We start from the raw sequence: 27,785 nt of genomic DNA on the forward strand, positions 1-27,785 counted from the left end.
CCAAGTGTAATAAAAAATACCCTTGGGTAGATAAGCACGCTACGTGCAACCTTTGCCTGCCCAGAGACCACCCCGAGGCGGGTTGCAGGGCCTGTAGCAGGTTTAAGACAAAAACTCTTAAGGACCGCTCCACCAAGCATTGGGCCCACCACGCCAAGCTAGCAGCTATGGAGGCGGAGGGTACCTTCAGCGACGGCAGCGACGCCGGACTTTCGGACGGCGAGGGCACCAAGGCGTCGAAAGACAGCCTAACGCACGTCCCCGGCCTCGGAAGGTCGTCCGTCCCGGCGACTATGGGGAAGTCCCCCGGCGACAAGAGCGTTACACATACACACACTAAACACAAAAAACCCACCCGAGATTCGACGTCGTCGAAACCTCGGAAAGAGGCACAGAAGGAGCGGTCCGAAAGGACGTCCTCTGGGCGGTCCCGGTCGAGGTCGCCGCACGACGTCAGGCAAGCCTCCACACTTGCACAGAGTGCCTCGCCCATTAACATCACGGAAGATCACTCGTCCGGAGACGAACACGGCTTCCATCCCCAGCCCACACCCCAGGGAAAGGGTACATCTCTTGGGAGTGAGGAGGGCCCAGTTTCGAAGCCTAGTTCGAAACACAGGGATTCCACATCCGATCCTCGACGCCAGGCGTCGAAAGATAGGGGAAAGGGTAAACACACTTCCACCCACGGGGAAGGGGGTAAGCAACAAAGGAAACAACCCTTGCAATCCCCCACAACAATAGAACTGACTTCCCCGTCCAAGTCTTCTCAGGGACAGTCCTTAGAGAGTTCCAGCAGGGTCACCCCAAGCTCTAAACTCTGGTCATGCGAGGACATTGACAGAGTAATGTCAAGGATGTCCTCCTTAGCAAATTTCTTCGAAAGACACCCTGACCAACTAATAGCTTTAAACCCTCAGGAATCTTCTCCCTCAGGTTCAAGGGACCCTATCCCTTCAAATAAAAGGCCCCGGGTCGAGACACCAGTAAAGGCTTCAGAACCCTTCGAGGTCCAACCCTATTCTTGCCTTTTCCCTACAGGCCAAGGAGACTCTTCCCTTATAGAGGGCCAGGATTTTGAGACACCAGAAGATCTCGCAGTGTCAGACTATTACGGGGAGGACGAAGACGAGGATGAGCCAGAAAATAGCCCAGATATTTTCAGAATGGACTCACCAGTCGAAAGGGAAGCCCCAGTGTCTGATTCCCCAATAGATAATCAGCCCCTCCTAAATGAACTGCTCTCTCGGGCAGCTAACCACTTCCACATAGACACACAAGGTGTCCAAGAAGAGAGGGACTTCGCGGAGGAACTAATAGGGGAAAGGAAGACAGTAGCCCAGACCATTCCCATCCTGAAATCTATTCAACGCAGAATAGCACCATCCCTTGTCAACCCAAACTTGACAAGACCTGTAAACCCGAGAGTAGAGAAGCTGTTTAAAGCAGCCCAGTCGGACCCTCTATATATTAGAGGCCAACTTAAGCCAGACTCTCTAGTCGTAACTAACACCCGCAAGAGAGCTGGTACCCCATTATCTTCCTCGGAGGCTCCCCCCGACAAGGAAAGTAAGAAACTCTATGGTTTTGGTAGAAAAGTAGCTTCCACGGCAGCCTACCAAACCAGAATCGCGAATTCCACCACACTGTTGGCCAGCTACAACTGCCATCAGTGGGAAGAAGTGGCAGCACTAATAGATTCCGCTCCCGAACCCCTTAAAGGCCAGCTAGCTCGCATTTGTGCAGAGGGAAGAAACGTCTCAGGCTGCATTTTAAAAGCAACTTTAGACGCCGCAGACAATGCGGGTAGAATTATAGCAGAGGGGACTGTCATCAAAAGACATGCTTGGTTGAGGCAGTCGGGATTCAGAGCAGAAACACAAGCTGCACTCTTAGACAAACCAGTGGAAAGTGATCTCCTGTTTGGAAAGGCAGTCGAGGACGCACTAAAAAACGCTAAGGAGGAATTCGACACCCTCAAATCCCTTGGCCAGTTAACTACTAAACCACCTAACCAAAGAGGGAACGGCAATTTTCGTCGCCCCCGCGGCCAAAATTCCAATAGAGGTAATAGCTATTCCCACACCCAGGGTACACAGTGGAACACCAACTCACAACAGTCTACCCAGGGGTATGGTAGGGCTAGTAGAAGAGGACGTGGTAGAGGCAGAGGCAGCCCCAGTAAAGGAGGCGGCACACCTCCACCGAAGCAGTGACGCTCATTTCAGGGTCCCTTCCCATGCAACCCCAGTAGGGGGACGAATATCCAGCTTCACCCAGGCATGGGAAGGGATAACATCCGACAGATGGGTGCTGTCGACAGTATCCAAGGGGTACTGTATAGAATTACTGCAACGTCCCCGAAACCACCCTCCAAGACAAAAGGTCCACTCTTTGGAACATCAAAAGATCCTCCTCGAGGAAGTCTACAATCGGCTCCTAAAGGACGCGATAGAACTCGTCCCAGGACACCAGGTAAACAAGGGTATCTATTCAACTTACTTCCTTGTGCCAAAGAAAGATTTAACAATGCGCCCAGTATTGGACTTACGGCCTGCCAACAAGTATGTCAAGCCCCAAAAATTCCGTATGACCACGCTACAAGAGGTAATCCCACTCCTAAAAAAGGGGGATTACATGGCAACCTTGGATATGAAAGATGCCTATTTTCATATTTCCATGCTCCCGGCGCACAGAAAATACTTGCGCTTCAAGGTGGACAGTCGCCACTACCAATTCAAGGTACTGCCCTTCGGGATAGCTTCAGCACCAAGGGTATTCACTAAGGTACTGGCGGTGGCAGCTGCACACCTACGCAGGGAGGCAATCCCAGTGTACCCTTATCTAGACGACTGGCTCATAACGGGGGAAACCCCAGGAATCTGCAGATCAAACATTCAGAGGACTATCGACCTCCTCCACGAATTAGGCTTCTCTATCAACGAGAAGAAGTCAAGTCTGGTGCCAAGCACCTCAAAACAGTTTCTAGGAGCAATCCTAGATACTCAGAGAGAATTGACCTTCCCTTCGGAAGAAAGAATTCGGAATATACTTCTGCAAATTCCGCATTATCAGTCAGGTCAACAGATAACAGTACGCAAAGCTATGCGGTTACTGGGCATGATGGCGTCATGCATTTACCTGGTCCCCCACGCGCGTCTGCGCATGCGTCCCATGCAGGAATGGTTGGCGAAACAGTGGTCTCAGGCAAGTGGTCAGTGGGACGATCTAGTGGTCGTTTCGCCAACACTCGTACAGAGCCTACACTGGTGGACAAGAGAGAATATCGCAATGGGGAAACCCTTTTACGATCCCGAAGTACAGGCAGTGGTTACTACAGACGCATGCCTGACTGGTTGGGGAGCTCACCATCTCCACCACACAGCGCAGGGTCTCTGGTCTCACTCAGTAGCCAAGAACCACATCAATCTGCTAGAGCTTCTGGCAGTATTCCGAGCGCTGCAGGCGTTCGAGCCCCATCTACTGAACTTGTCGGTGCAAATCAGGACGGACAGCACGACAGCCATGTTCTATCTGAACAAGCAAGGAGGGACTTGTTCGCCAAATCTGTCCAAGCTTGCCCAGAAAATATGGATATGGGCACTCAGACGGAACATCTTCCTGTCATCGCAACATGTTCCAGGGGAGCTCAATTCCCTAGCGGATGCTCTAAGCAGAGACCCCCTCCCAGAAGAACACGAATGGGTCCTTCACAGAGACGTAGTAGAAGATCTCTTCTCTCAGTGGGGTTTCCCCACTATAGACCTATTCGCCACAAGCGAAAACAAACAATGCCCAGGATTTGCATCCAGGTTCCCCCAAACGGACTCCCAGGGGAATGCCCTGTGGATGAACTGGTCAGGGAGGTTTGCGTACGCTTTTCCACCAACTCCTCTCATCAGGAAGGTGGTGTGCAAGATGAACAAGGAATCAATGACGCTCATCCTAGTTGCTCCCATGTGGGCGAGACAACCATGGTTTCCACACCTACGCAGGATGGCGGTGTGCAACCCCATCAGACTCCCAGCCTGGTACAACCTTCTGTCCCAGCAACAAGGCCAAACACTGCATCAGAAACCCAACTCTATGAACCTAGCAGCATGGCTCCTGAAGTCATAGAGTTTGGACATCTCAAATTACCACAGAGGTGTATGGACATTCTAAAAGAGTCCAGGAAACCAAATACAAGACACTGTTACTTTGACAAGTGGAAAAGATTCGTTATCTGGTGCCAGAATAAACAAATCAACCCGGTTGATTGCACTCCTTCCAACGTTGTAACATACATGCTCCATCTGCTGGATGCAGGGTTGGTTTTTAACTCTCTGAAAGTACACCTGGCAGCCCTCTCGGCTTACACCACATCCCATAACAGGGTCTCGTGGTGGAAAGTACCAGTGGTTAAAGCCTTCATGGAAGGAGTAAAGAGACTTCACCCTCCTATTTCGAACCCACCGCCAGGATGGGACCTCAACGTGGTGCTAGCTAAGCTCATGGGGCCCCCCTTCGAACCCATGCATAAAAGTAGTCTCAAACACCTGACTTATAAAACGGCCTTCTTAGTAGCCATTACCTCCATAAGAAGGGTCAGTGAAATTCAGGCTCTGTCAGTGCAAGATCCTTTCTTTACTATCCACAAGGACAAACTAGTTTTACGCACACACCCTAGGTTCTCACCTAAATTCATATCCAAGTTCCATGTAAACCAGTCCATCGAGCTTCCGGCTTTCTTCCAAAACCCACAAAGCTCGGCTGAGGTGAAACTACACACCCTAGATGTGCTTAGGGCGGTCTTATACTATGTAAATAAAACCAGACCGCTAAGGAAAACAGATCAACTGTTTGTCTCCGTAGCTACAGGCAGAGAGGGGGATCGCGTCTCTAAGGGCGCTATCTCTAAGTGGATTATCAACTGTATACAGCTGTGTTACTCTCTTTCTGAAAAGACTCTGCCGTTTACACCAAGGGCCCACTCTACTAGAGGCATTGGGGCCACTCTGGCTTTCATTGCAAATGTTCCCCTCGACACCATTTGCAAAGCAGCTACTTGGAGCTCTATTCACACTTTTACTCAGCATTACTGCATTGACACTCATTCCAAGACAGATACACAAGTGGGACAAGCGGTTCTAAGACACCTGTTTGCTCATGACCCTTCTCACATCCCACCTCCTTCTTCTGGTACTGCTCGCTAATCTATGCACAGCATGTGATCTAAGCAGATTCCACAAGCCTCAGAAGGGATACATTACTCACCGTAATCGTATTTCTGATGCTTGTATCTGCTTAGATTCACATGCGACCCACCCTTCCTCCCCTCCGAGAGAAGGCGCATGGTTGCTTGTAGTCTTACCTTTCTGTCTATCTGCTTGGACTATCTGTACTCACGCTACTCCTCATGCTACCTCATGTCAGGAAAAACACAATCTGGGGATCCTAGACGCGTGAGGGATCATGGGTACAGTGGACGTCACACTAGGGATAGTATTACTGGCACGCCCTGTGTCGACGCCCTTTTTCGACTTTCGAAAAACAAACTGTAATACTCCGCAGCTTCCACTAGATGTCGGCCTATGCACAGCATGTGAATCTAAGCAGATACAAGCATCAGAAATACGATTACGGTGAGTAATGTATCCCATATATATCTCCCCCAACCGCACTCGAAATCAGAATATTTCACCCGTTTTTATTAAAAACCGTTTGGGTAATTTAAAACGGGTATTAAGAAAATGCAACTTTTACACGTGTCATTTGGCTCCAACATGTTTTAAACTTTCCATTCATCTTCTGATTATATGCTCTTGGTAATCCATTGCTTGTGATTGTTAGTGTCTATGCATTGTTGCTTTAGTGGGGAATTGTATTTGCTTCAAGGTTTTTAACACATTAATTATTTATTTGTCCATTTCAGAGTGTCATTTCATAACATTGCAAGGGGTTTAAAATCCTTTTTCCACTCTTATTTCGTGAGAGAAGGTCAGATTTGGATTCCGTTTTCTGCCTCTTATTCCTGATTACCTGTTGTCTTGTGAGATTATTTGTGTGTTGAGGGAACATTGCAGGGGGAAATCCTAACTTGGGTGCTATCTTTCCTACATCAAAAAGTGCTCCTTTTCCATGGTGTTTTGCATACGTTCCACTAGAAGGTTAAACCAAGTGTATTGCTTACATCCTCATTGTAATTATCACCCCATTGGTGATTGCTGCCCCATATTAAAAATTGTATGATATATTTTGAATTTTAAATAAATATTGCATTTTACCAACCAGCCTGGTCCATGGTCCATTGTGACCCGGGGAATTAAGGGGGGTATGATAAGAGTTGTGTACCATCTCAGATGGAATCTGCATAAAATAAGGAGAAAAGCATCTCAGTTGTGCGCTACATACTAGGCCTAGACCAAGGTGCGTGTCGCCTGATTGAAATCCTTAACAGGTCCCCACTCTACACCCCACGGCCAGAACGGGGATCCCGATGCAAAAGGACATGGTGGCACTAGCCAAGAAGGGGTGGCTTAAACCCCATTCGGTGCAGCCTACCAACAAACGCCTCGAAGTCAGGTTTAGGCAGATGGAGGGGGATCCACTCTTGCCGTCGGCACACCCTCAGCCACACTCCTCAGTGATCACTGCGGCCTCGCTTTACTCCACGCCACATTTGTCCTCGGCTACATCAGCCTCTGCACTCCTGGGTAAGGAGGAGAAGATCGTGGAAGCATACTGGAAGAAGATTTATTCCAACGCTTCCCTTCATCTTCATCAGTCTAATGCGGGCGCTATGCTCGCTGCTGTCAACCAGTGGTTTTGGCGGGAAATCGTAGACTTCCTTCCGGAACTTCAGACTACCAAGCCAGGCACGCTTCAAGACGGGTCTGGCAGAGGCCAAAATTGTAGCGCAAGACATTATGAGTCCACGTTGGCGCACGTTGACACCTTGGGCTGCGCTATTTTCATCGCTACGGACATGAGAAGGACGGCCTGGCTAAGGGTGAGCAAATTCAACCCGGACGTCCAGAAGCGCATGCTGGATCTTCCTTTTGAGGGTGGCAATCTGTTCCATTCCACTACGGATGAGGGACTGGATAAGAAGAAAAACAGTTCAGACTGCCAAATCTTTGTCCATATCCCCTAAAACCACCCCTAAAACATGCAGTAGTCGCAGCGGTCAGACAAGGGTTGGTCCTTTGTTGTTTCCAGGGCTTCCAACACCGGCATAAACACAAGGCTGCACACAATTTTTTTCATTCCCCCTTCTCAGCCGGAAAAAAGGCCTGACACGCCCATCCTGGTCCACGTGTCTCCGGTGGGGGGCATGCTTGCCCTTCACTCCCAATACTGGTGCACAAGGTTTATGCACCCCTGGATCCTCTCTGTAGATCTACGCCTACCGATCCCTCCTTCTCTTCTCTCCTCCGCTCCCACAGATTGGGACAGCAACTCTGTTTGGTGGAAATTCGATCACTCGTAGAGAGTCGGCCAGTGGAAGAAGTCCCAGCCTCCCAGCTGGGTCTGGGCTTCTATTCATGGATTTTCACCATACACAAGAAGAACCAGGCGAGCCTGAGAGTTGTTGGACCTTTCCTCCTTGAACCTTTCCCTTCCTCTTCAAAAGATCAAGATGGTTACCCCAGCGCTTATAGCTGAGAAACTGTGCAGGGGAGACTGGATGTGCTCCCTGGATCTGAAGGCTGCGTACCTACACGTCCCGATCTGGCAGCCCCATCGGTCCTTTCTAAGGTTCAGGATCATAGGCTTTGATTTCCAATACAAGGTTCTACTCTTTGGCCTCAGTTCAGCCCCCAGGGTATTTACAAGGTTAATGAATGCGATGGCAGCCCTTCTCGGGGCCCAAGGTCACCACATGTAACCGTACGTAGACGACTGGCTTGTCAGGGCAGGGTCACCAGAGGCAGTCCACCACAACTCCTCCGCCCTCATAAATACTCTACATGAGTTGGGATTTTCCATCAGTCTCAAAAAATCACAGCTGGAGCCTACGTAGAATCTAACGTCCCTGGGCCTCATCTGGGATGCGAGCTCCGGGAGAGTTTTTCCCTCGGAGGACAAGATCACAGCCATCCTGAAGGCCCTGGGGCATTTTTCCAGCAGAGCAGTGAGCTTGGCATGGTGGTACCAACACCTTCTGGGCATCATGGCGGCATGTGTCCTGGCAGTGCCATACACAAGGCTCAAAATAGGGCACTTGCAGCTACACTTTTCAGCCTCCTGGAGTCAGGAGAGGGGTTCCCAGGTGGAGCTGGTCAGCATCCCTCTTCACCTCAGCCAAGACCTAGTCTGGTGGAGCACGGACTACAACTTCCAGATAGGCAGGCCCTTCCAGCAACCAGCACCGCAGGTTACCATCACTACAGATTCATCCCTAAAGGGCTGGGGAGCTACTCTGGACAACCAGTGTCAATGGGGTTTGGCCGTGTCAGGAGCAGGAGGCCCACATCAACTGGCTCGAGTGTTAGGGAGAATTCTCTGTAAAGGCTAATTTCCCAAACCTAGTGAGTCCCCCAGCAGCTTTGCTGGATTTTTGGGGTTTATTTTTTTTCTCTCCTGCTAAGAGTGAGATTCTTTTACTCCCACTCTTAGACATGATTTGAGGTGTTCCTTTATCTTTCCATGTGTGTTATGGGCTATATGGGGTATTTTACTCCATAGGGTCTCATGTGTTTTTGATGTGGGTTACACAGCACTCTCCGTGCCGTAACCCAGGGGTGTCGTAGCGACCCCCCAACATAGACTCCATACCCTGGGACTGACTACTGTCTCCCAGGGCATGTAAATTCACCATTGGCTTTACTAGTCCCAAATTATGAACAGAAACCAGTACAAACCATCGTATTGTGGGCGTACTGGTCGAGGCAATTCGATTGTCCCGGGGTCTGTTGTTCGAGGGGGCACGTCTCTGTCCCCCCTGATCGAGTTTTGGCTGGTGGCAGTGGATACTACTTTTTATATTCGACCGCGATTATATCTCTATGGGATTTTCCCATTGTTCGAGGCTACCAACTTTAATTATTTAATTCTTATAGTCTAGAACATACCGCCGGGTTATTTAATTAATATTAATTCACTGGTTGGTATTTTTTGCCAGAACTCGATTCTGAAATGGCGTTTGTATTCTCTTCTGTGACTCCAACCCAAGTCGAGCCCTTTGTTCCACTTTTTGGCCGGCTGCTCCACAGAAGCCTCCAAAAGTGGTGCCACTCTGTCTGGGTACCACAGGGGGTGTGGGAGGGTGTTTAGGCACCCTGGACTGAGTTACCTTGGTAAGTGGTGAGCCGGCTGGCTCACCACTTAGCATGTTTGATTGACAGCTAGGCTGAATGAATGGGGGTTTGCTGCATAAAAGCAGGGCTTTGGGGACTGGAACTTCAGAAGTCGCCACAGGACCTAAGAATCCGAGGAGGGAGAAGCTGAGCCGACCTGCAACGACGACACCACCGGTGTAGCCCTGCTGAACCGTCTCACCACTTTTCCCGACGACAGAGGAGATCTCCAGTCCGGAGAGTCTTCTTCCTTTGACTGGTGGGGATAACCAGTTTTGCCTTCTTTTCACCTTCCTGGAGCATCTCGTGGCTGCCTTGCCCGTGCCAAGCACCCCGGCAACCGGAATACCAGGGTTTACCACTACCGCGAAGAGAATGGTAGTACCTTTTAACCGAAGAACTCCGCGGCTGGTTTCTTCCCTGGCAGTGCAACGACCTTCATCTTTCCTCCACAGCAAGACCTCTTCTTCCTCTGGACGAAACGTCGACTTGCACCTGCTGCCAGGAGCAACTGCCCCCGCTGGAGCTTCCTTCACACTTAAGGTACTGTGTCCCGCCTGGCTTCCCTTGCGACAGATTGTTCGGGGTGACAGTAAAGCCTCGACTTTCTAACCTGGGCTAGCCTGGGACAACCTAGCTAACTTTTCCTGACTTTAATTTCATCCCTTTTGTGCAAACTATCTACAAGACTCTTTGGGCATAACCCCACTGTGTGAACCTTGACCCCTTCTGCTTGCTCTCTCCAAGAGTGGGCCTTGCAATTGACCTCCTGGCTCTCCAGTAGAACTCTGCCTGTCCTGCCGTACTGTGGTTCTTTTTAAAAGTATTGAAACTTGTGTGCTTCCCTAACTCTGCCTTTTTCCCTCCCTTTCTTTATAACTTATTAGAGTGTCATCTTATGTTAAGCGCTCACCTCTGTCTGAAAATAAGTGGTGTTTCTCACTAAGACTTGTCTAATAAGTGAATAGGGTTGAATATATATGATAGTGACTGTGTGCTGAATTTACTTACCTCGTTTTTTGCTAGTGTAAATCCCAAGTGTCTCTTTAAATAAATAATTATGTGCTTTTACACCAAAGCTCTGGTCAGTGTTTGTTTGTGCTACTGTGTCTCTGTACCTATTGTGTATACGCTGCATACTGCCGAACTCTTCTTGAGGGAAGTCTGACTGCTCAGCCACAGCTACCAAGTGAATCTGTGTGGTACAGACTGCTACCAAGTGGGTTTACTGCCAAACACCTGTAGTCTTAAATCTTTTGCAGTGGTCCCTAAGGGAACTGCACAGGTTTCTGCCTAACATCGAGTTGATGGCCATCTGGCTCGCTCTCAAAGCCTTCCTCCCTATGATCAATGACAAGGCGATCCTCATTCAAACGGACAGCTCCACCTGCATGTATTACATCAACAAGCAGGGTGGCACCAGGTCTCCTCCCCTCTGCAATCTAGCAGTCAACATATGGGAGTGTGCCCTCTTAAACAACGTGCACTTGGCAGCAATCCACCTCCCTGGGGATTCCAACCTGGAGGTGGACAATTCCAAATGGCAATGGAACGATCGGGTCCTTCAGGGAATCTTCGGCAGATGGGATCATCCTCAGTTGGCTCTCTTTGCCACCTGGTCCAACAGAAGGTCAGGTCGCATGCTGGCAGGGTCAGGGTTGGAGCTCACTAGGCGATGCGTTACAGATACAATGGAACAACATGAACGCATATGCCTTCCCTCCCGCTCCCCTGGTACACAGGTCGATCTGCAAGATAAGGGAGTCCCGATACCTCAATATCGTTCTGATTGCTCCTTGGTGGCCGGCGAGGCCATGGTTCTCGGAATTGCTCAGTCTTTCGGATCAGCCACGGATGCACCTTCCGCTGGGCCCAGCCACCTACTATCTCAGCAGGGAGGCACGGTTATCCACCTGCCCCCCAGACGTTACCCTTTGTAGTGTGGTTCCTGATCAGGTCCCACTAAGGCATTTGTACCTGTCTCAGGCTAACCTAGACATCATACAGGGTGCCAGGAGTGATGCTACCAGGAGCAAGTGGACTAGATTTTGTCACTGGGAAGAGTCAAAGGAGGTCGATCTGCTGACCTGCACGCTGGATGACATACTATCCTTCTCAGCTCACCTCGCACACTCGGGGGTGCAAGTAAACACATGCTGCACCTACCTGGCTGCCTTCGGAGCCTACCGGAACTCTGAGGAGGAGGTCTTTTCATCCTCCAACCCGGTGGTTAAGACATCTGGCGGGCCTCACCAGGCTCTACCCGCCTATCAAGAAACCACACCCAACGTAGTTTTGGGCGCCTTGGCACATAAACCATTTGAGCTAATAGTGTCTGCGCACATCAGGCTAGTCACCATTAAGACAGCCCTCCTGGTGGGTCTTGGGTCTGCACGCCGGTCAGTGAAATCCAGGCACTGGTGGCTTCAGAGCTTTACAATACTTTTCATAAGGACAAGGTGGTGCTTAGAACTCACCCCGCCTTTTTACCTAAGGTAGTCTCCTAGTTTCACCTGAATGAGGAGATAGTGCTGCCCACATTCTTTGCGGACCCTAAGGATGATGCTCAGAAGGTTCTGCACTGTCTAGATCAGGCTTGTCCAACCTTTTTGAATGTGAGGCCGAAGCATTAACTTTTTGTCACCCAGTGGGCCGGCGAGCCAAAAGTCAACAACCTCACCCAAAGCAGTATATTAAAAAGCGATATTGTGCGACCTTTGACACAATATCATCACAGGCAGTGATAGCCATGCAGTCCCAAAGATAGCTTTTGGTGTCATGGGCAGTGATCAAAGGTTAGTTGCTTGTGATTTCTTTCAGTGTCTATGTGTTCATATTTTTCTGAAATAGTGGGGGCGACCGAGCGTAGCGAGGGAGCTACAAGGTTCTAGGGAGGGTTTGAATTTTTTTTCAAATATGGGGTTGAAATGGTGCATTTTAAGCAGAAAAGGTGACCAAAAAGCCATAAATTTACAATCCGTTCTAAAGGGGAACATGAAAATTCCAGGTCACCAACAGCAGAAAAGAACATTTTACAACACAACACATTTTAATGATCAATGTGTCCACAGTGTAAGACATCACTGTCACTGATGTAACACATTGTCATGCTGGTTGTACCCAAAATATGCCCCTGTAGCAACATGTCTATGCTGGCTGTTCCCAATTTAGGCCAGCATTGTCCTGTACAAAGCTTGATTGATGCTGCCTGAGCATGTGCAGTGTTCCCAATACATATGGCAGCTTATCTCTGTAATACACATTACTTCTGTGGTGATGAAAGAAGCATAATTCAATTCAACAGATAAAATGTGGAAAAGCGATCAACCAAAGGTGAACCTAATTGAAGAAACGCAATGTGAGCACAATCTTAAAGTATGCAACCTAGCAGGCCTAGTGGACACTTTACCTTTTTTTTCACCAATAAATCAGGGGGAGAGCGCGAACGCAGTCCCCCACTACCAGAAATAATGCAGTCGTGTATCCCGCATTTGGGAACATAGCAGGGGTCAGCAAATCCGATGTGCAGTGGGTAAGCCTCACCCTGGGAGATCTGCCCTTGAGATCAGATTCTCCCCTGCCAGCTAAGTATGAGTTGCATGCAAGAGGGCAGGGGTTGGGTCCGTTCTGGGAAGCCCCGCTAAGCGAGGGTGAGAAGGCAGGCCCTGACCCAGCCCCAACCCCCCCAACCCCCCAGCCCCCTGGGAGCTCTGAGCATCTGCAGAGCTGCCTGTCCCGCGTGTAGGGGGAAGCTCCAGCAGGCAGAGCCCAGCAGAAGAGCAGTTTGTAGCGCAGTTCCTTTCTCCCATCAGGCCCTGCTCGGCCTGAGATTTGTATAAATAGCAGGATGGCTCGAGCAGGCCTGTTGCAGTCTGCCCACTGGCCTGTCGGCCCCACACGGGCCCCTGGCCCTCCTGAGCGGAGCTGCTCAGCGCTGGTCCCATTGACCATCATAATCATCCTGGACCTCGACGATCCACCACCTCTGAATCTCAGAGTTCTGCTCAATGACATGCTGAAGCTTTGACATCTTTGGCGTAACCATATGCTGTGTTGTGTCAGCCGGGCCTGCACAGCGCCAAAGGCAAGTATTCCCTTGTCCGGGCCCAGAGGTCACTGAGTCTTCCAGTGCCATCCACATGGCACGGCCTACTGTTCCCAGCGTTTTCTACCCGCAAATCAGCACCACTGCCAAACAAAACTGCATCATTGGGGCCCATCGCTGCTGCTCTCCGACTTGACCCCAGCCCAGCGCAAAGGCACCCATGCTTCTGGTCTGATGCTGAAAAGCCTGGCTCTGCTGAGATCCGAAAGACAAGAACTAATGTATTTTGGGAACATAGTACTATTGTTTTTTGTGTTGCAACTGTATCAGCTCACACCTCTCCTGAAGGTTATAGGCTGCCCTCAGACTGCACTACCAAAAGAGTGAAAATAAGTTATACCTGTTAGGCTTGCCTGTTTCACTTTTATGATTGGGATCACTGCTGCATGGGTATTAAGCGCGTTATAAATAACCTATCAGATCATATCATAGATCACAGATCAAGATCATAAGCAACTTCCAGAAACCTTGGCAGGTGGTCCACTGAGGCCCATTTGCAGGTTGCAGTGTGTTATTGGGGCACTACTAGGGTAACATTTTGTGCTGTACATGTGGTATTCGCCATGCTTTGATACCCCACTGGCCACATCTATAATGTCCAATGTACTTGGTATAATGCATGGAAATTTTCATCAATCCGCACTGTGCTTAGAGGTAAACGTAACTGAGCTCCCGCTGTTTCTTTGTCTCGAGACGAGGAAAAAAAGCACTGCAAAGGTTAAGTTTCTCAACTGATAAAGGTTCATCTTCGGTGACATTCGCAATTCAAAAGAACGATTTTTGGGGCAGACAGGCTGTGTCACCGCAACCCCTGCTAAACATACGTCCAGAGATGACAAACCTTGAAAGTAACTCCGCACAATGGCCCTCTGAGCAGGGGCCCACGGCTAATCCGGGGTTCAGGAATCCACTGTGCTGCCCACGCCGAGAGGAACTCCTGCACAGCACCTGTCCACATAATCCTTCGTCCGGGCCAGCACTCTCTTCTCCTCATCTCACCACCTCCTCCCTTCATCTCGGCTCGCCTTTTGCCCCTCGGAGCACCATGCAAGAGAGGAACGGGCATGTCTGGGCCGGAGCCCGTTCCTCTCTTGCATGGTGGGTCCTACTTGCCTGAAATGGGATATTTAAATGCAAAGTAATTGCTACTATATTAATCCCATTGTTCATAGTTTGTGGGAGTACTGGGCAATTGTATGGACCCGCGCTCACTGAAAATGAATGGTATTCCCGAGGTAACCCTCACTATGCCGTGATACAAATTAGTCTCTCTTTCCTCCATCAAGTCCCAAGATCTTCTTGACAAATTTATTTATTTCTGCAATGTTTGTCGGATATCCCACAAACATTTCATAAATAAATAAATTAACGCTTCGTGGCTGAGGACTGTAACTACCTCTGTTGACCCCAAGGGGTCACCAGAGGAAGTTACAGTTTTGCACACAGGCACATTTAAAAAAGAAAAAAAATGTTTTTGATTTTTTTTTTGTTTACTCAAGAGTTGTCCAACATACGGCCTCGCGGGCCACATAAAATGGCTTGGCGGGCTGCATTGTGGCCCGTGGGCCGTATGTTGGACATTGTTGGTCTAGATGTTAGCCGCGCTCTAAAATTCTACCTAGACAGTACAAAGAGCTTCCGCAAGTCAAGAGGCTCTCTTTGTTGCCTTCAGTGGGGCAAAGCCAGGCTATCGGGTTTCCAAGGCTTCCATAGCAAGATGGATGGTTGCCGCCATCAAGAAGGGCTTTGGGGGATTGCACAAACCACTCCCGGCAAATATGCATACCCACGTCATCAGAGCCAAGGCCACCGTAGTCGCGTTCCAGGGGCACGTTCCTTGGCAGGTCATCGGCATGGCGGGTACATGGGCCACGCCTTCGGCCTTCTGCATGCACTACTGCTTGGATGCTGTCTCGAGGTCAGATCCAGCATTTGGGCAGGCAGTATTAAGGAACTTGTTTTCTTTGTAGGGTCACCTCTCCTCCCTGGGGCTACATTCAGTTGCAATCACCCATACAGTATGCAGGAAAGGGATGGGACATAGGAGTAATCATAAGTTACTCACCGTAGTGACTAGTCCATAGTCCCCTTTCCTCCATATACGTCCCACCACCCCCCCCCTGATAAAACTTGTGTCATTAGGCAATGGTAATATTGTCGATGCGTCAAAGGGGACTGACAAGTGCCGCCAGTGGTTGGAGTCAGGGGAGTGCATGCTCCCAGGGCCGCGCGCCACTAAATTTAAAGGGGAAGATTTTTTCTGGCGAAAAAGGTTCCGTCTCCCGTCCCTGGCGAGGGACGCCCATACAGTATGGAGGATAGGGGACTATGGACTAGGAGTACGTTAGTCACTACAGTGAGTAACTTATAATTTGGTTTGGGAATCTTGACACTGGACAGACGCATTCATTTTTGGTTGAGGTAGAGCAATTCCTCCTGGCATAGCGATATTGAGGTGTTTTCCAACCCTGGTTTCTTTTAAATAAAAATTTGTAACCACAAACATGTCTGCTCTCTGTCCGTGTCTCATTCCTGGCCCTTCACAGTGTGCTCGGTTATTGGGACCCTTGGTTGGGCAAAGAGGGCCCAAATGGAGGAATTGGAAAGAAAGGCTAAAGAGGCAGAAGTCTCACATCTAGATCTAAACACCGAAGTTAACCAGGAATTGGTCCGGTGCACTGCTCGTTACAACACGGTTGTGAGGGAGGGTGTCAAGGCTGCGTTCTGGGACCAAAAGGCCATATTGTATGAAATGGGGGACAAATGCAGAAGAATGCTCGCCTGGTTAGAAAAAAGAGCGGAAGGAAACCGATGTAGAAGTGAATTAAGAAAGGACAGCGACAAAACGATAACTAAAGGAGGATATCGCTTATGCATTTGCTAATTACTATCAAGAGCTCAATGCCTACAGGGGCGGACGACATAGGATAATACTTTGCGGAAATAGATCTCCCGCGTCTGGAGGTGGAAGCAAGCTACTTATTGGAGGCCAGTCTAATGGAAGATGAGATACAAAGAGCGATAGACCAGTTACAATCAGGGAAAAACCCTGGGCCTAATGGGTTTCCCATAGAGTTCTGGAAAATGGCAGGCCCAAAGGTGGTGGCAGCAATGGGTGCGATGTTCACCGAAAGCCTAGAGAAGGGAGAACCGGCTGCAGATCTCAGAAAGGCCACAATAGTGCTCATACATAAAAAAAAGGACCCCCCCCCCCCAGAATGTAATGTTGCAGCACTTACTGACACATCTCGCTGTTGAACAGAGAATTAGAGATTCTCGTGAAGGTACTGGCAAATAGATTGCTGAAGGTTATTGAAAGGGTAATACATAGCGACCACTATTGCTTTCTACCAGGAAGTGCCAGTAGGATGAATCTGAGAAGGGTGCACAAAGCCCTGGGAATGTCCACCAGTTTGGACAGGCGGCACAAACTTATTGCTCTAGACTTGAACGCCTTTGACTCAGTTTGGTGGGAGTACCTATAGGAGGTCATGGAGAAGATGGGATTTGGCCCTGCATTTCTGAACTGGGTGAAATTGCTGTACGCCAACTCAATGGCAAAAGTGAAGGTTAACAGCCTTCTGTCCATATTATTGCAGCTACAAAGGGGGACCAGCCACGGGTGCCCACTGTCACCCCTTCTGTTTCTACTGGCTAAAGAACCTCTACCCGTAAAGGTTAGAGCTGATCCCCGAGTTAAAGATTTCCAATGGCCAGGGGGGTTGCGGGGGGTGGAGGATCCCATTTCCTTAAATGCAGACAATATTTTGATATACCTGGCAGATCCTAAGAACTCTTGACTAGTGGTGGTGGGGAGATTTGGGGAGTACAGTGGTCTACGGATCAATTTGTATAAATCCAAGCTTCTAATGGTGGAAGAGGGCTTGAAGCCATTCCAGAGGATTGTCCCCTTGCTGTTGCCAGGGACTCAATTCAGTATCTTTGGATACAGATTTGGGAGGATGGGGTCGATTTCTTAAGGAATGACCTTGACTCTGTAATCGTGAGAGCACAGGAAAACACCAGACATTGGGTGTACCTGCCGGTCTAAACGCTGAGTCGAGCTCATCTGTTCAAGATGATGAAGCTCCCGCTGCTGCTCTGTGTTCACTAAAACACTCTGGTAAAAATTTCCACAGCGCTGTTAAGAACCATAGAAAATATAGAAAGGGAAATAATATCAGGCATGAAGTGTCTGAGAATCGCACTCACAACTATGACCAGATCGGCGTGGGAAGGGGGGGTTGGGTATCCCTGAGGTTCGAAAATACTGTGGGGCATCCCAATAAGTTGCAATTAATTAATTTGCCTTCGATGACAGAGGAGCAGTCCACGTTAGAGTAGAAAAAGGGATGATGGGGGACCTCTCACTGTCAAAATTAATCCGGGGCAACCCTCTCGGATGCACACTGCAGCAGCCAGGCCTTTTGCACAATGGAAGCATGGAAAGAGGCTCTTAAGATTATGGGCTAGGGTGGCGTAGTGACAATGGAAACACCAATATGAGGAAACTGGGATTACACAGAGGTAGAGAAGTTAGGACAACCCAGAGGGATTGCGCAGGGATCTGGAAAATAAGATACGTTATTGCTTACAAGCAACTTGTCACCTTTCAGTACCTAATAGATGCCCATGATCTGCGGGTGCGTGACTATTTCATGTATCTACGACTGCAGCACAAGGATAGAGAGGAGTGGGATGACCTGGAAAGTTCGCACCTAGAAGCCAACCTCCTGGAGGGGAAGGTTACATGGAAAGCCATTACAATGCTCTATCAGGTCATTAATTATTTCTCCTCACCGCTATTACAAATGCTATTGGACAAATGGGAAATTATATAGGGGCCAAGGAGGAAGAGGATTTGTTAGCGGCATTGGGTTCTTCCCGGGAGGCAAGCCTAACCAGTAGGCTGCAACGTATTCAATATAAAGTACTTCACAGGGTGTATTTGTAGAGATGGATTGCATCGTATGGGGAGGACACTGGGTGCATTTTGCCTGATTTGCGGGACAGCGGTGGACATCTTTCTAGACACTATTTAGGAGTGTCCCACGATAGTTATATTGGGACTCTGTTCGTTGCACAATGTCAAGAATTCTGGGAAATCAGGTACCAGACTGCAATAAAAAAGGGACTTTTACACATCTGAGGAGATACAGATTTTAACCTCAAGGAAAAGAGCCTGATCCAGTCGTCGCTAATGATGGCTAAAAGAGATTTGATAGCAGGGTGGGGGCGTCCAACAGTTCCTAGCATTAATAAATGGCGAGAGGGTATGGAACTATGTTGCAAGCCGTAATGCAGAGTATTCCAGGAAATGGGCTGTCCACAGAAACAACATAAAATATGGTGCAAATGGCTAGAGGAAGAATGAATGAAGGCTTGGGCAGGTGGCATTGGGCAGACATGGGGAATAGAGAGGTTGTTATGGGAGTTTTCGGGGTAAAAGATCAAAGTCTCTGGAGGATAGTTCAGGAGCAACATGCTCGCCTTGGAAACAAGACGAGACAGAGCACCACATGTTGTTCGATCCCCAAGTGTCTGCGCTTAGAAACCTCTGCGTATTAAGTGCGTTATAAATAATCTATCATATATCATATCATTGGGGTAAGGGCGGGAAAGGAAAAGTCCTTGGTATATCAGGATTTGTGAAATTATAGTGATGGGGTGTCAACTGAATTGTACCATTTGTTTATTACGTTTTTGGTTTATTATATGAAAAATCAATTAAAAAAATGTATTTAAAAAAGTGCCATTGGTAGTCCAATTTCTAAAAGGTTTAACAAATAACCTTTCCACCAGTGCTTTTTTGGTGCCAGCCTGGGACTTGAACCTGGTACTAAAATGTTTGGTGGTGGTGCCTTTCAAGCCTCTCCATTCTTATCCTCTCATGCTTATTACGCAGAAAACTATATTTTTAGTAGTCTTCACTTACACGCGCAGAGTGGGCGAGTTACAAGCACACTTGTACAAACCACCGTTCATGGTCTTCTTCAAGGAGAAGGTGGTACTTTCGTTCCTTCCCAAAGTGTTTCAGAATTCCATCCCAATCAATTTATCTGCATTTTACCCTCACCCTTCTAATGAGGGGATAATACCCCTGCTCCCGCTTTCCCTCTCTCACTTTGGCCGCCCTCACTTGTCCCTCTACCTTTGCCTTCATGTGAGGCAAAAAACCTTGGTGTCCTCTTCGACTCCACTCTCTCCTTCTCTCCTCACATCAGACCTTGTCAAGAAGGGCCCTTCCAGCTGCACATCCTCAGAGATATTCTACCTTTTCTCACATTCCCCCAGAAGCTCAACATCTCCAGAGCCCTGGTTCTCTCCATGCTGGACTACTGCAACAGCCTCTTTCTCAATCTTCCTACCTCTACTCTTCGCCCTCTGCAACTAATCCAGAACAAGACTGCAAGACTTATCCTTGGCCTGAAGCCCAGCGACCATATCTCTCCAGCTCTGAAATCTCTCCACTGGCTCCCAGTGGCTGCAAGGATCAAGTGCAAGACCCTCTGCATCGTCCAGAAGGCTTTCTGGGGCTGGGGCCCACACTACATTCAACTCTCTTCAGAAATACCGTCCTTCTAGAGCCCTTCACTCAGCTACCTCCAACTCTGAGGGTCAGACGCTTCTCCAGGCACAGATTTGGGGGTAGATCACTGTCCGCTGCAGGTGCTTCCCTCTGGAATGGCCTCCCTGCCCCCCTCGGACTTGAGCCAGACCACCTGAAGTTCCGGAAGCAGCTGAAGACCTTCCTTTTCTCCTTTTCCTTCTTGCTTCCTTGCTAACTTGCCTTTCTGCGGCGCCGACTGGTTGCTTGGTACCCTCAGATTCTCCACGGGTGCCAGGCTTTTCCATGACCAGTCTTCCCTGCACTGCCTCCGGGCCCACCGTGCACTTAAGGGGCTGTAACTGTAACCCCTAAAGCCCTCTTGCACTTACCAACAGCCGCGCTGCCCTGGCCGCACTTACTCAGAACTTGCCAAGATCTGACAGTGAGTGACTGTGGTCCCCATCAGGCCAGGCATTACCTCAACAAGTGGGGTGGCGTGGACTCCTTGCCACTGTGCAGAGAAGCAATGTGGTTGTGGTTCTGGGCTGTGGAGTACAGTGTGTCTCAGACTGTGGCCAATCTGGCCAGCAAGGAGAGCACTCTAGCGACGCACTGAGTAGACAGTCTCCAACCTCCCATGAGTGCAAGCTCTGCCAGGAAGTTTTGAGGAGATTTCCTCCCTTTGTGCTACTGCGCCCCTTCCCGGGCGACCTGTTTGTTTCCAGTGTAAACAGAAGGTGCATGTGGTTTTGCTCAAGGGAATTTACTTGTAAGGGTGCTCTGCAGGGTGCCTTAATTGTTGAATGGGACTTTGACCTGGTCTATGCGTTCCCGCCTATCCCCGTCACTTTGCTGGTTCTCAGGAGACTGCATCTGTTCGTGGCCATGATGATCTTGATCGCTTTTGGACTGTGCTTGGAGAACGTGGTATACAGAGTCATTGGACATGGTCAACTGCCCTCTCTGGCATCTTCCGCAGAGGATGGACCTTCTCTCCCAGTCAGAGTTGCAAGGTCCTGCACCCAAACCTCTGCAGCCTAAATCGTCATGCCTGGCTGCTGAAAAGCTGGGGTATAGGGCGTGGGATTTTCAGAGGGTGATCTGGACATACTCCCATCTGCTAGAAGACTCATGCCTGCAGGTGTCAAAGGTTTTCAGGTTGCTGCCGGCAGAGGGATCTCAGACCCTTTTACTTGCTCCACTTCCTCTGTGTTTTAATTTCTTCTGTTGTTGGCCCGGTCGAGCCTACAAATCATACAATGAAGGGGTTTTTGGCACAATTTTAGTTTTTAAGAGGACCCAGGAGCAGGTCTCCTTTCTCATGAACCCCACAGTTCTCCAGCATAGGGTCTGGCATGGATTCACATGCTCATCAATATTCCCCATCGTCAGGCTGGGCATGCTCGGTAAAAGGAAAAAACTGTTTTGGTTTCGTTTCCAAACTGTCTTCATCCTATAAACCAATCACTGAGCTCTGGGTCATACTGCCCCCAGCCAATGACTGCCCTCTACCTAAGCCCCTCATCTGGCAGTCATCTTCAGATTTTGACCACACGTTCAAGTGTTGGGAGTCCTCGTGTTTTGCTCTTCAAGCTTCTCTGCGTTTTTTCACTTTTCTGATGGGAACTTTTTTTTCCGGTCAATCGAGCCTGTCTGCCTTAACACTTATTCTTCCGATTAACGGGAACCCACTTTTTTTTCGGCATCTTTCATCGCCCCTCAAGGGCCGAAATCGTCGAGTGTTCTTCTTGGAAGCTTCCAGAAGTTCTTCAGGCCTACACCACGCCGGATCATGTCGGAGGAGGAGGACAGAGCTTCCCTCTTCAAGCTGTGCACCAGCTGCGGTTTGTGCAATGTTTATTCGATGACCAGCATTCCCAGTGCCTGTATTGTCTAGACCCGGCACATAAAGAAGAAGATTGTGAGATCTGCCGTGGCGTCAGCAAGCGCACGATGAAGGATCGACACATCCTGTTGGCAGAGTGGCTGCAGACCAGGGCCTCTACCCTGGGTGATTCTCAGGGATATGCCTCTTCCGGATCCAGCCAACCTGAGCCGGCTTCTAAGTCCTTTGAGGGCACTCCATCCGTGGGGGCCCAGCACAAAGCCAAGCACCGCGAGTCCTCTGGACGAGGTGGGATCTTTTCATTCCATGATTGCCAGGGCATCGGAGCTCTTTCAGCTCGCCCCGGAGGAAAAGGAGGAGGGCTTCCTGTACCGTTGCCGGGAGGCGAAGAGGAAGACAAACCTGTCCGTACCGCTCCTGGACCACGATTGGGATGAGGGGCTGGCGCTGCTGCAGAGACCTGCTTCTGCTCCAGCCAAGAGAGAGACCGGCTTGAGAAAAAGTACTGGGTGCTGGAGTTTGCGTCTAAGTGTCTTCGGTCTCAACCGTCGCCGGACTCTGTGGTCTCGACGGCTGCCAGGAAGAAGTTGTTGAGTTCATCGTCCTCTTCATCCGTACCCCCGGACAACGAGGCGAAGAAATTGGATTCCCTAGGTAGAAAGCTAATCTACTCAGCGGCGACGACGGTACAAGATGGCTCCACTCGTGGATTTCCTCCTTGATGACAAACAGGTAGAGGTTTTGGAGATCCTCCAGGAAGGCGAGGTGGCGTCAGACAAAGCCATCACGGTGGCACTGTTGCCGACACGGATTTCTGCCAGATGGGCAACGTGGTTTGCCGTTGTGGCTGGCTCAAGGCCACTAACTTTAGGCAGGAGGTCCAGACGAGGGTCCTGTTCGGGAAGACAGTCGATGAATCCCTCCAGGCCATCAAGGCCAACACAGACGTCCCGTGCCTTGGGCACCCTGCAACAATACAGGCCATTCTTTCGTTCCTCAGGAGGAAAGTCTAGCAGGTCATCAAGGGTTTTGGCGGGGGCTCATCCTCTTACCGCCAATCCTCCTGGTCCTCTACCCAGGAAGCCAACAGGGTCACTCCAAGGCCTTTAGAGGTGGCCGTCATTGTCAAGGCTCCAGGGCGGCGCACCAACCGCCAAGCGGGACTGAATCCGGCCAGGTGGTCAGGCCCCCACTGCTGCACTCTGATGGAAGGCCAGCTGGTGAACTTCGTCAGCGTGTGGGAGAACATCTCCACTGACCGATGGGTGCTGGATGCTGTCGTCCACGGACACATTTTAGAGTTTCAACAAAGGTGTCCTCGAATACCACCAGTGGCCCGACGGGAACAACCCATCCCTCAACTGATGCTGGGTGTTCGGGCCATATTAAAGAAAGGGGCGATAGAGCTGGTTCCAAAGCGACTACGGGGCTCCGGAGTTTACTCAAGGTACTTTCTCATAAGAAAGAAGACCGGGGGATGGAGGCCCATTCTCCATCTATGATGACTCAACAAGTACATAAAGTACCTGAAGTTCAGGATGGTCACGCTGGAGCAAGTGCTCGGCCAGCTGGAGGAGGGGGATTTTCTGTCGCCGTTGGATCTAAACGACGCGTACTTCCGCGTCCCTATACACAAAGGACACTGCAAGTTCCTGTGCTTCATGGTTGAAGGGAAGCATTACCAGTTCAAGGCTCTCCTCTTCGGACTGAAGTTGGCACCCAGAGTCTTCACCAAGTGCCTGGATCCGGTGGCGGCCCATCTACGACTGCAAGGGATCCACGTGTACCCTTACCTGGACGACTGGCTCATCCGGGCCAGATCAAGGGATGTCGCTGTCGACCACACAGCGAAGACCGACCGCCTGCTGACGGAAGTGAGGTTCTCGTTGAACTATGCAAAGTCCTGATTGACTTCATCGCATGACACGCTGTTCTTGGGATCCAGGCTCGACAGTGTCCTGCTTGGCGTCAACGTCGGAGGAGAGAATAGCGACCATCTTAGGCAAAGTGCAACGGCTGTTGACACTGAGGGTCGCCACGGTGAGGACCATCGTGTGTCTACTCGGCATGATGTCATCATGCATATACATGATTAGGCTCTGCAGGTTGCGGATGCGCCTGCTACAGGAGTTCCTCGATGCTCGTTGGGTCCAGGTGTCCGGACGCTTCCAGGACAGGATTGCGCTCGACGAGGAATTCCGTCGAGCGATAAGGTGGTGGGGTGTGCACTCCAATATCGCATGAGGCACCGATTTACAGAGCCCCCTGTACCAGGAGACGGTCACGACGGACACTTCACTGGAAGGATGGGGAGCCTGCACCGGACATCTTCACGCCAGAGGCCTGTGGCTACCGGAGGAGAAGACCCTGCACATCAACGTTCTGGAACTACGAGCAGTGTTTTGGTCCCTCAAGTCGTTTCTGCTGTCCCTCAAGGGCAAGGTGGTGAGGGTCTTCATGGACAATACCACCACAATGTTTTACATCCCGAAACAGGGGGACACCATATCCCCAGCGCTCGCCAAAGAGGCGCAGGATTTATGGCACTGGACCGTCACCCAGGGGATGTTCCTCATTCCTTTTCACCTGGCAGGAGTAAGGAACACAGTCGCCGACTCTCTCTGCAGGGAGATGCGCTCTTGCCACGAGTGGGAGCTTCACCAGGACCAAATGGACAACCTTTTCCTCAAATGGGGCAGTTCCCAGATCGATCTGTTTATGACGGTGACAAACACCAAGTTAAATGTTAAAGGTATTTATATCGCGCACCGTCACCAACAGAGTTGGTCCCAGGTGCTCTGGCGGATCTGTAAACAAGAATGGGCGGGGTTGGGTTAGTCGGGAGAAGAGGGAGTAGGAGAGTGAGAGAGGTGGGCGGCTTCAGATCGGTATACACTGTGCGCTGTGCTTTGGTGTAAGTAATGGACCGGGGCAAGGCCATGTGTGCAGTTGGTGGTGGTAGTTTTTTTTGATGCAGTGTGGTGAAGTGCGTGCGGTTTGCTGGGCGAGAGCTGGTTGTGTGAATTTTCGGGTGAGTTAGGTATGCAGAGATTTGAGGTGAGGTTAGTGGGCACTTTTCCCTACTATCTATGTGAATTGGTCTGCTGGAATTTTGGGTGTGGTATGGGCCAGGATGCTATGGATGAGTCATCTAAGCGCTTCGGTCTCGGTCTGTCTATATATTCAGTCTTCAGTGTCCTCCTCTTAATGGTATCTCTCATTATGTCATATGCTATGTTGTGGAGTGCGTTCCTTAGATTCTGTTTGTATTCGATTGCTTGTTGGGAACCGGGATCGGTATCTTCATTCATCGTTGTTTTAGTGGGGTGTGTGTTCTTATTTGTGGTCTTCTAGTTACGCAGTGAAGAGACAGGATTTGAGCAGTTTCCTGAATAGTAGGTGGTTTCTTGTGTTCCGTGTGTCCTTTAAGTCATTCCAAATTTTCAGTGCCTGGTGAGAGAAAGAGGATCCTCCGAGTTTTCATCTGTTATACGGCTTTGGTTCCAGGCAGATGTCGTTGCTTGATCTGAGTGTTCTTGTAGGCTGATGTACGCGTAATTGATCTCTCTGGAATTCTGCACCTTGGTGGCGTATTGCTCTGTGTGTGATGCACATTGATTTGAATTTTATTCTTTGTTTTATTGGTAGCCAATGTAGTATTTTTAGTGCGGGTGTCATGTGTTCTCTTCGGGGTAGTTTTTAGGAGGAGTCTGGCTGCCGCATTGTGTATGCGTTGTAGTTTTTTTTTAAGTCGTTCAGGCATTCCCAGGTATTTGCTATTGGCATAATCTACTCCGGACATGACGAGAGCAATGATGGTTAAGTGTTTTGTTGGCTAATGACAGGAATGGTAGTATTCTATTTGCTGCTCGCAGGAGGAAGAATCATTTCTTGAGTAGAGTGTTTACTTGTGGCTCTAGAGTGAGATTGTTGTCCATCAAGACCCCCAGGTGTTTTACAATCGACGATGACACTTGGGTCATACCGAGTTCTCTCGGCCAAGAGATGTAGTTGTCTCCTCCGTTTTTTGCCACGATGATGATCTCTGTTTTGCCTGGGTTAATTTTGAGGTGGTTCGAGTTCATCCAATTGTATACATCGCGAAGGCATTTCTCTAGTGTTGTGTTTTCTTCTAGGGTGTCTTGTATGTTGAAGATTATTTGTGTGTCGTCGACGTAGTTGTAGCAGGGGAGGCCATGGCTTTTGATGATTTTGATTAATAGAGATAGATGTGAAATAAAAGCGGGCAGAAAGATGATCCTTGTGGTATACTGCATGTGGAGTCTCTTGGGTTGGACTTGAAAGATTTCATCCATACAGTTTCCTTTCTGTCTGTTACGAAGGATTTGATCCATAGTAGGGCGCTGTCTGTTATTCCCTGTCCTTCTAGTCTCGTTATGAGGATGTCGTGGTTAACTGTGTCGAATGCTGTGGATATGTCTAGAAGAAAAACACACAGGCACTAATAATAAGCAATTCAAAAACACGGTCACTAAAAGATATACACTCCCTTAAAAGAATATTAGACAAGTCTTAAGTAAAGCCCCATTTATTTTCAGACAGCGGTGAGCGCTTAACGTAGATGGCACTCTAATAGTTCGTTTTAAAAAGGGAGAGAAAAGCAGAGAACAAATTGAAACAGATGCCAACACTTTTTCAAGAACACAACAAGGGAGGAAGGCAAGGTAAAACTGTGAAGTTAGAGTTCAAGAGGCCGGATCCACTTTCAGAGGATCCAAACGAAATGTGTCCAAGGTCACACGGTTGCAGTGCACAAAGGTCTTGTAAAGGTTCAAAAAGGAGTTGGACCACAGAAAGGGACCAGTTAGAGGGTCAAGGTGGCCAGCCCAGTCCAGAAGGTTAAGGAGTTATTATTACCTTGTAGCAATCTCTAGAAAGGGAGGCCTGGCGGACACGGTACCTTAAAGTGGTGAGAACGCTCCAGCGGGGGCAGTTGTTCCTGGCAGCGGGTGCAAGTCGGTGCTTCGTCCGGGGGAAGAGAGGATCTCGTCGTTGAGGAAGACAGGAGTCCGTTGCACTGCCAGGGAAGAAACCAGCCGCGGAGTTTCTCAGGTACAAAGGGCGGTCCGGTGATTCGCAGTTCAGTGGTGAGTGGCTATCCGGCTGCCGGGGTGCTTAGCACAGGCAGTTCGACCACAAACCGGGCTGGGTTGCGAAGAAAGAAAGGAAAACTGGTTGTGCCCACCAGTCAGGGGAAGAAGCCTCTCCAGCCGGGAGATCTTCTCTGCCGTCAGGAAGTGGTGAGTCGGTTCTGCAGGGCTCCAACAGTGGTGTCGTCGTGGTAGGTTGGCTCAGCTTCTCCCTCGTCGGATTCTCAGGTCCTTTGGTGACTTCTGAAGTTCCAGTCCCCAAAGCCCTGCTTTTATGCAGAAAAACCCCATTCACTCAGCCTAGCTGTCACTCAAACATGCTAAGTGGTGAGCCGGCCGGCTCATTACTTGCGCCAATCACACAAGAGTGCGACCTGAGTTACCAAGGTAACTCGGTCCAGGGTGCCTAAACCCCCTCCCACACCACCTGTGGTACCCAGACAGAGTGGCACCACTTTTGGAGGCTTCTGTGGAGAAGCCCGCCAAAAAAGTGGAACAAAGGGCTCGACTTCGGTTGGAGTCACAGAAGAGAACACAAACACCATTTTAGAATCGAGTCTTGGCAAAAAAATACCAACCGGAGAATTAATATTAATTAAATAAACCGGCGGTATGTTCGAGGCTATGAGAATTAAATAATTAAAGTTGGTAGCCCCGAACAATGGGAAAATCCCATAGGAAAATATTTGCGGTCGAATATAAAAAGTAGTTTCCACTGCCACCAGCCAAAACTCGATCAGGGGGGACGGAGACGTGCTCCCTCGACTAACAGACCCCGGGGCAATCGAATTGCCCCGACCAGTACGTCCACAATATGATGGTTTGTACTGGTTTCTGTTAATAATTTGGGACTAGTAAAGCCAATGGTGACTTTACATGCCCTGGGAGTCAG

General features: G+C 49.6%; 1 protein-coding gene and 1 non-coding gene across 18 annotated transcripts in view; one reads left to right on the forward strand and one right to left on the reverse strand.

Moving 5' to 3' along the window:
* ANKRD17 (ankyrin repeat domain 17) overlaps window positions 1-27,785 on the forward strand; it is a 2,430,147-nt gene that overhangs the window by 1,928,711 nt on the left and 473,651 nt on the right. The window lies entirely within an intron of this gene.
* Window positions 12,712-12,873, reverse strand: LOC138517233 (U1 spliceosomal RNA). Its single transcript, XR_011282444.1, has one exon. It is a non-coding gene; the product is annotated as a U1 spliceosomal RNA (small nuclear RNA).

Source organism: Ambystoma mexicanum, chromosome 6q (assembly GCF_040938575.1).
Source record: "Ambystoma mexicanum isolate Mex_15411 chromosome 6q, UKY_AmexF1_1, whole genome shotgun sequence".
NCBI lineage: Eukaryota > Metazoa > Chordata > Amphibia > Caudata > Ambystomatidae > Ambystoma > Ambystoma mexicanum.